Source organism: Harpia harpyja, chromosome Z, assembly GCF_026419915.1.
Source record: "Harpia harpyja isolate bHarHar1 chromosome Z, bHarHar1 primary haplotype, whole genome shotgun sequence".
In the NCBI taxonomy this organism is placed as follows: Eukaryota; Metazoa; Chordata; class Aves; order Accipitriformes; family Accipitridae; genus Harpia; species Harpia harpyja.
In genome coordinates, this window is record NC_068969.1 from 4,283,586 (window position 1) to 4,292,754 (window position 9,169).

The 9,169-nt window shown below is 42.3% G+C and overlaps 1 protein-coding gene across 14 annotated transcripts in view; it reads right to left on the reverse strand.

The window, feature by feature from the left end:
- ATP2B2 (ATPase plasma membrane Ca2+ transporting 2) overlaps nt 1–8,843 on the reverse strand; it is a 442,871-nt gene extending 434,028 nt beyond the window's left edge. For 3 of the 14 annotated variants that reach the window (XM_052776594.1, XM_052776599.1, XM_052776592.1), the window contains exon 1: nt 8,644–8,839. The gene's annotated coding sequence lies outside the window, so the exon portion shown is untranslated. Of the gene's footprint in view, nt 1–8,643 lie in introns of all 14 variants that reach the window. The other 11 variants (XM_052776600.1, XM_052776610.1, XM_052776609.1 and 8 more) reach the window with 7 other exon arrangements.
- Nucleotides 8,844–9,169: the final 326 nt, after the last annotated feature.

Below are 9,169 nucleotides of genomic sequence, written 5' to 3' on the forward strand. Positions count from 1 at the left end.
AATGTGATATTCCCTCCCTAGCGCAGGATGAAATTTTAACTGAAAGGGTATTCTGTTCTAGGCAGGTTCTTCTACTTGAAAGGCACTGGTTCTCAGAATGGTGCCTGCAAGAAGAACACCAAAAAAACTGATGTTTTCACATAGAGAAGAGACTTGGTTGTTTGTGTATATGTAGAACCTACCACACTTCACTTCTCTTTAAGCAAGTGACTTTAATACTCTTTTCAAATAACATTAGAAATATCTTGCTGATATAAACAGTGCTTTGCACTTACAACAGCATTTTCTATCCAAAATTCTTAGTAGCTTTACAAGTAGTGATGAATTAACCCTTGAAACATGCAGGTTAGGTGCATACCATAGCAGTTTAATTATTAATCTGAAACAACAGCCCAGCAAAGGCAAGCAACTTGCATGAAGGCAGAAAATGTCCCCTAACAAAGCAAGTAAAAACACACAGAGTCTTAGTTCCCCCATGCCATGCCCTAGCCATCACATACGTGCATTTTTTTAATCTTTTCACGATGCTCCCTTGAGGAGGAAACATGGTATATTATTAAGGTGGAGCTGTGCTAACAAGATAAAGGTATGAACATGGAAGAGGTTACTAACACGGCAGTTGTATTTTATTCTGATTTAATAGGAAAGCACTGGCTGAGATTTTAAGGGCAGCAATACATTTCAAGTAAGCATTATCACAAGTCAAGAGAATTCACTAGCATATTGAAAGAAAGATGTGAAAGCAGCACAAAAAAAGAAGTGGAATCCAGGGCAGCAACTTCAGCAAACTCAGCCAAATGGTTTGTAACATCACTTGAAGAGATGATCAAGGAGTTCAGGAAAACTGATAGTTATCAACAAAGCCTGTATAAAATAGCGCAACAGATTATCTCAGTGCAGAGGGAATGTAGGAAGCATTGTAAGAGACTATTACTGTTACACCCAGAGTCTTTAAAGGCTTTGACTATCAGAAGAGATTGTACAAAAGGTGAAACAAGAGCATTTAACAAAGAACAAGTAGAAAAGAATGGCACAAACATCTCAGGTATGATCCAGATGAGCCAACCCACAAAAGGATCAACAACTAATAAGGGACATTAAAAGGCAATAGGAAAACGATCTACAAATACAGCAGAAGAAAGTGGGAGATAGAGATAAGCAGAGCTTCTAGAATTTAATGGGAAAGGACAGAAAATAACATATGGTTAAGAGAAAGATGAAGTACTCAGTACCCTCTTCATACTCTTTTAATGTCTCCATCTAAAAGGATAATGAAAAGCAAAAAAATTTCTGAAGTGATTTTTACCAAGAAGACAGGACTACAGGCCTGAAGAAAAAAGAATAGGCTAAAAAATATCGAAAGAAGCTCATACTCAGTTTGATAGAGAATGATGAAGTTCACTGCAGAGTACTTAAGGAATTACCTAAAGCCATCCCCAAACATTAGCTATTATATTCAATAATGCACGAAGGAAGGGTAAAGTTCCCAAAGGACTGTGGAAAGGCAAAAATAGTATGCAACTTCAAAAGGAGAAGCAAGTCAGAGTCTAGAAACTGCAAACCAATCCACCTCCCTTTTATACCAAGGAAGATGCTGAAACAAGTTAAATCATCATTATTAAGTGCCTGAAAATAATCAAATCGTCAAACCAATGAGATTTCCTTTTTCATATGGTAACCGGCCTACTAAAGAAGGAAAACCCAGTAACAGGCAATTTATACTGGCTACAGTAAGGCTTTCAGTAACTGTCCAACATGATATTTTCATGGGACAGTAGGACTAATATGAAATCACAGCTTAGCAGGGGATTGATATGAAATTGCAGCTTAGTGGGTGCACAGTTTCTTAAAAAACAAACTGCCACACAAATTAAAAGTGATTACTAAAATTCGCTGTCAATGGAATGCAATTTCACGTAGCACACTGCAAGAATATATATCACAGCTGACTGTATACATTAACAAATTTCATTAGAGAGAGACAAATGTTTGAGAAGTAAGCAGGTAGGGTTCATACCACTTTCAGTCCACAAGCCAACAAGATCAAAATTCAAAATAAAACTTGATATACTGAAGAACTTGTTGAAAAGTAAACTGTAAGCAGAGCAAGTGCAAATCTAGAAATCAAGTAAAAATACAAAATAGAGATAAGCTGAGTTCTACTGGAAGGGATCTGGAAGCCATTGTAGACTATAAGTAACAAAAAGTACAATGGTATTTTAAAAAAAGGCATATGTCATGCCAGGATGTATAACATGAGTGCTGCACATAAAGTAACCTTTCCATTTTTCTCTACTGTCCAGAAACTTGCAAAACCTGAGATAAAAAAAGGAAGGAAAAAAAAAAAATCGCAAGAAAATTCACAGTAAATGCAACTCTGTCTTGCCATCTTATTTAGCTAGGGAGCAATAAATGTTAGCAGTGCCAACAAAAAATATGACAGGAACACTGTTGGGTCAGACAAAAAGCAACATAATACTGTATCTTCTGGAGGAAACAAACCTATTAACACCAACCCTCACAGACCACAATGGCATTTTCTTGTTTCTACTGCTCTCAAATTCTTTAGCAGTTGACACAGAATCAGCAGGGCTACAGTGTATAACATTAATTTTTCAGAGTATTTAACCTTTCAAGAAGAATCATTCTAACTCTCCCAGAATGATTCTTGTGTCATTTGCATGTTTAACCAAAAATGGGCCTAGTTTTTGTCAGGGCTTTTGGACACTTGGTACTTACCGTAATTAAGAAAAACCCAATAACATGTAATAGATCTTTTCCAGATAAAGTTTTGACATTTTGTCTTTGTGTAATTACTTTCTACTATTTATAGGCCAAAACTTATGCCAGTCTTCTACTTTTAGTCCACAAAAACTGATTTAAAGCTAGTAAAATACTTCACACATTAGAAAAATGCTGGTGAACATGTAGATTTTGTAGAACAAATCAATGCATTAAAACTGCACTTGAACTTAAGACTACAAGTTCAATGCAGCAAAGCATTTGTATATGCACCTAATATTGCCACCAATTAGTTTTTCTTATGTAAGTTTATTTTCAAAACTACAATTTTGCTTTTACTGTGATTGTAGGCCAGCACCTAAAAATGCACAGATAAATCTCCTGAGGTGACAAAGAATCAAAATCTTATTTTTTTTTAATAAACTGAATCTACCTTAAGCTTCAGCAATTGCTATCAACAGAATTGCAAAGAAATCTGATGTTAGCAAAGAATGTTTTTCTGCTCTTGATTATCAAAAATCTCCTCATTTAATACGGCTGCTTAAAAACATTTCGAGACACCTATTAGAATACTTTCTAGGGACCCAACAACCTATTTGGGAGTTTCCAGTTTTGGTTACAGCTAACATTCCCTGAAAAAAAATTCCTATTATTTCAATCCTATTAAACATTATTAGCCTGTTTAAATAATAACAATGTTACAAAAAAGGTTTAAAATACCAAGAAAATACTTGCATCACAAAAACTGAAATGCCAGATAGTCTAATATATGGGCCTATTTTGTATGTTCTGCTGAATGCAATCACACTTTCCATGATGGAAGATTTCCCATTAGTGGGAATAACTTCCACTGATGAAGAACCGCTATTCAATAAGCAGGATAGAATATATATGATCACCAAATATATTCAAGGTGACACTGTGACTTTTGCACAGTAAAGCTATCCAGAGGTTTGGAAAGTATCTCCTGCTTATAATGAGGTATCAAAAGGAATACGTTAGGTGTTAGACTCACTGTTAACCACCAAGAAAAAGCTCTTCTTCATCAGAAAACTGCTGAATCCTAAGGCATTTTAAAAAGAGATGCATGTAATATGGAGTGGACATGAGCAGCTGCAATATTTTTAAGCAATCTTCATCCCTGCTGGATGATTTTATATTAGACGTACTTTTCATGAAGTTCAATATAAGTTATTTTAGGCATGTTAATAAATAAATTAGGCTAAAGATAATTCCCCAAACAGTATGGAATTAATGACTTATTAATCTTAGAAATATAAATGCTGAACAGAGACAGCTTCTGGGCTTCATACCGCACAAAGTTTTTCAAAACTTGAAATGCACATTCAAGGTCAAACGGCTGTGAAGCTTGGTAGGTGTGAGAGGGAAACATGATTCAGTCTTGTAGCTCCAAATCCTGTCCCTTCAACAATTAAAATCAATTCTTCCTTGATGAATTTGCAAACCCATGTGATGATTTCCATATATACATACAATGCATACATAATCAGACTGCTACATGCAGGCAGGACAAGTACCTCCTTCACAAGAAGCACCAATGAAAGAAAGCAGTTTTGGTTCTGAAAAACCCAGTGTCACTACTTTTTAAAGGGGTTCCACTACACAATTAATAAATTCATTGTGCCAACAAAGATTCTTGTAATATGACAACTGTACTACCTAGTACATAATATCACCGTTGCTGCTCTTTCACAGATGTTCAGAAATTGCACCACAATGTTGCCTTCACAGGTATTTGGCACTCCAACTATGGCAATTTCTGGAAGCTGAGCAGTTCTTGGGACGTATGGCCTTGAAATAGGAGTGATGGGAAGACTAAAATCTGCCAGCAATGTGAGGCCTTTAGATCAGAGGAGAGAAACAGCTGAAAGCAGCTAAATAAGCTTCCACAAGATAATTCCTATCGAGGCTATGAGGTCATTGACCTGAGCATTCAAACTGAAGAAACTCAGGCTCTTCAGAAATGATGTCTTTTTCCACACACTTAAAGGTATGCAATGAACCCTTCAAAATACACTTCCTATTGTACATGTTACATATGCAGCAACTTCTGCCTCCAAGAAACATTTAAGCCTTTTTGGTTTACATTCCAGTGTATGGAGGGAGTCCCTGCAGCACACCAGCTATTTTATTTATATGTTACAAAATATTTAAGAATTCTGAACGTAAGGTTCAGAATACGTGAAAACAAGGCCTTTCACATAATGACCTTTAGATACCAGCCCATGCTGACGCGTATGGGGTCACCCAGGAAAATGCCACTTAACACATCACATAGGATATGCTATATTAGATCAAATAAATGTGAAAGAGTTGGTCACACCTATAAAATGTAAGTCTGAAATATTTTGCTACTAAATAACTCCATTTATGGAAGATGAAACTTTTTTCAGAGTAGGCTTTGGCAAAAAATAAGCCTTTCTGATTTAACTGATAACTTTGTAGCATGAGTATACTGAGACCAACATGTATCTCAGCCACTATGGCATGCATTACTGTTATGTCTATTATCCTATTACATGTAAATATTATTTGTCCATGCTCACTTTTCCTTTCTTAAAGATTTTAGATTTTTTCCTTTTCAGATAATTAAAAATATTTCATCCTTCTGCATTTGCCAGTTCTATTCTTAACATAAATAGTCTGCATTTATACTCACCTTTACTTACTTAGTTTTTACATACTTTTTCTTTCTAAGGACAACTTAAGCTCCACTTTGAACTTTGCAAATTGCAAACATTTACTGCACAGTATACTTTACATGTAAAGCTTTGTTTTTAAACAGAATTCTTAAGTACATCTGACACACGCATTCCAATGGTAAGCTTCATCAGAAGTTTGAACTTTGTTCAAATGTTTATTTTAAAAGATTTCAGCAGCCACACAATGTTGTTTAAATGTAAACATTCATCCCGTTCCCAGTTATCTCCTCCACTATCATCTCCCATCAGACTGTCAGTAAATCACTTAAATCTTGTATAATTACTCTGTTCTCTCCTCATGGTCAAAACAGATTATTTTTCCCCAGCCATATTCATCATCCTGCACCTATTCTGAAGTAACAATGCAAATTTTAGGGTATTTTGAGTATCAGAATTTTCTTTTTACCTCACTTGCTATACTTTAAACTGCCTACTACAAGTTTTGGACAAATAACCAGAATATGCAGGTTTTGTTGATGTAGATTAACTCTAAACTAACACCTAAAGGATTATGTATATTCAGACAACTAGTCCTACTTTCTAGTCACATCACTAAAGCTACTGTGGCAAGTGATCTGCAGGGCTTTATTCTTAGCTAACAAAGGATAAGGAACCAGACAAATGTACCAGGTTTGACTCAGCTATCTACAAAGAGGTAGCTAATGCTATCCGAGGTGCCCTATTGTGTCTGATACGTGACATGGGACATAGTGGAGACTCACAGCCCTCTGAAGCAGTGCGAAAGGCCAGGAGGGGTACCCTGAGGCATCTCAAATGACACCAAGTACCGATTTGAGGAAAACCAAACCAAATCCACTGGCTATTATAATGGTCCATTCGCTCTCCCCTTTGCAATCCTCCAAAATTAATCCTATTGAAGTGACAGCATTACAGGAAACCATATGAGTATACGCATTATCTCCCCATGGAACTCGTTAAAAAAAAAAAAGTTTACTTATTTATTTTACTTATAAGTAAGTTTACATTAAAAGTTTACATATTCCTGATTATTTAGCATAATCAGGAAATAGGCAATTGAATGGCTAAAAGATATGATTTGGATAGAGACGTGTGCCAGAAATTTGGATTAGTATCACATTCAATAGCCTAGATAATCAAGAGGTTGTGGTCCTGGATTTATAGCACGTCAGCGAAGGACAATACTGGTAATGATATCAAATACAAATTAAAGTTAACATAATAACCTGCATTCATTCCATTAAATGTTAAAATGAAAATGTTAACATTGACACTAAACTGAACATTTAATACATATTCTTCTGCTTTAGGAAGAACTTAGAGCAATGTTCACTTTGAAAATGGAGATCAACATTAGATCATGAAGTCATTAAAAAGAATACTGAACTAGTTTATTAGCAAGATACAAAGACATAGACAAGCAACCGCTTCTTCACATAAAAGTCATAAAAATGCTGAATTCTATTTGAATCACCATGTGAAAATTAGTCACGTGTAGATGAGTGGACAGGAGCAGAAACGAAGTGCTACTTGCAAACAAGACCATATGCATGCAGTCCCACTCAGTTTCAAAGAACTGCTTATGTAACTAAGGGCTTGCAGTACCTACCAGCAATATATCAGTATTCCTTAAAAAATTTCTTTTTACTGTTTGGGAGTCGAGTTACAGCAGCGTCAACTTTCACACTGTTTATAAACTTACATTTTAGTTTATTTCAGCAGCAGTGAAGTCCTACTCCACGCCATTGCTTTCAGATTGCCTATCTTCCCAGGACCTTATCTTGGAATCCATGCTTCTCAAATATCCCTTTACTACAAAGTATGCTTTAAATAAAAAGAAAGTAAAGAAAGTACTAGCACAGGACTAGGTTGTGATGGTGCAATGTGATAAAGCAGCACAACAATAAGAACAAAAAAAATACAAGCAAAAATGATCAGCAAGAGATACACAGAAAGAAGTAAACTTTTTGACAGTTTAATTAAGAAAGGTTTCCTCCACCTACAATACAACAGGCTTTTCAAAGATACATAACGGAAGGCAGTGTTCTTTCTTTCACGTTTCTAGTACAGTCTCGAAGTCAAAATTTCAGAAAAAGAATCCATTATGTTCAGTGACGATAGGAAAGCACATCTTGACGACATCCGTGCAAAGGTGGCGGCGACGAGGACTCCAGCAGACACCTCAGCCGGCATCCAGGGGCACGTCGGCGGGTGGTTGACTGGGTGACCTAGGGAAAGTTACCTCCCGCCGCAGTTTTTCTCGGGCTCTGAGGTGCTCTTAGCACTTCACTGGAGTACTGCGAGGCTTTGAAAACTACAGCTTGTAAAAGATACTTAAATCCCCCAGTCGGGGGGGGGGGGGGGGGAACAAAAATAAAAAGAAAAAAAAAGAACGAAAAAAGACCCAGCCCCGCCGTACCAGAGCTCGGTTGAAGGCGCAGGAGCTGGGCGAGTTCCCCCGCCCGCGGCCACGGCGCTCCCGAGGGGCTTCTCCTTCCATCAGCTCACCGTCTCACACAACGCAGCCGAGGGCGCAGGACCGAGGGGCATAAACCCCCTTCTAACTCTCCCAAATAAACATTTCTAAGAGCGTCCCCTTCTGAAACTTGGCGCCCGGAGCCCGACCCCGGGGTTGCTCAGGCTCCCGCCGGGCGCGGCGGCGGCGGCGGCGGTGGTGGTGGTGGTGCTCGCCCGGGGACCCGCTGCGCCTCGGGCGGGCCAGCGCGGGGCTTCGCTGCCGCCAGCCAGCTCCCAGCCTTCGGGCTTCCCGAGGAGGGCACGGGAGAGCGCGGTCACCTCTGCCCGCCCCTATTCCCGTCACTAGAGAAACCGCCGCGCTCGAAGCGGACCGAGACCGAGGCGCTTTTCCCCCGCGGCAGCGCAGCCGGCTGCCCCACAGCCCTCCCGTCCCGCAGAGCGAGCCCTCTCCGGCGGAGCCGTCTCCATCCACCGCCCAGAAAACATCCCTTCGGCCGCATCCCCGCTGCCCCCGGCACCCCTCCGGAGCGGGCTTGACCCCGGAGGGCTCCCGCCACCGCCGCCGCCCCAGGGGCAGCACTCCCCTGCCGCCCCCCGCGCCTCAAGGTCACCTCAGCGCGGGGCAGACCCGGGGGTCGCCGCTCCCCACGCACCCCCCCCCCCCGGCTCCTTCCCCCCTCCGCGCCGGCGGAGCCGGGCCGCGCCGGGCTCCCGCTCCTACCTGAGCCGGCGTGCGGAGCCGAGCGGAGCGGAGCGGAGCCGCCGGGAGCGCGGAGGCGGGCCGCTGTCCCCTCAGCGGCGGCGCCCGGGGAGTCGGGCCGCGCACGGCGCCTCCCTCCTGCGCCGGGCCGCTGCGCTGCGGTGGGCGGCGGCGGCGCTCCCTCAGACTTAGCGGGGCCGCGGCGTAGCGGGGAAGCCCTGGTGGTTGCGGGGGGCGGGGGGGGGGGGAGGCGGGCAGCGCCTCTCCCCTCCCCGCCCGAGGTCCCGGCCCCAGCGGAGCCGAGCCGAGCCTCCCCCGGCAGGGCTGGGGCTCCCCTCAGCGGGGAGAGGCCGGCGCCGCGCCCAGCTCCGCCGGGGCTCCAGGAGCGCGCAGCGGCGCGGAGGCGGGGGGGGGGCCCCTCCGCACCTCGGCCCTGGCTTCCCGCCCGGGGCACCCCTCAGGGCCGAGGGCCCCGCGGGGGAGGGCCGGGCCGCGCCGCGGCAGGGGTTAGAGGGCCGGAGAAGGGGCGTCCTGAGGCGGCGTGGGG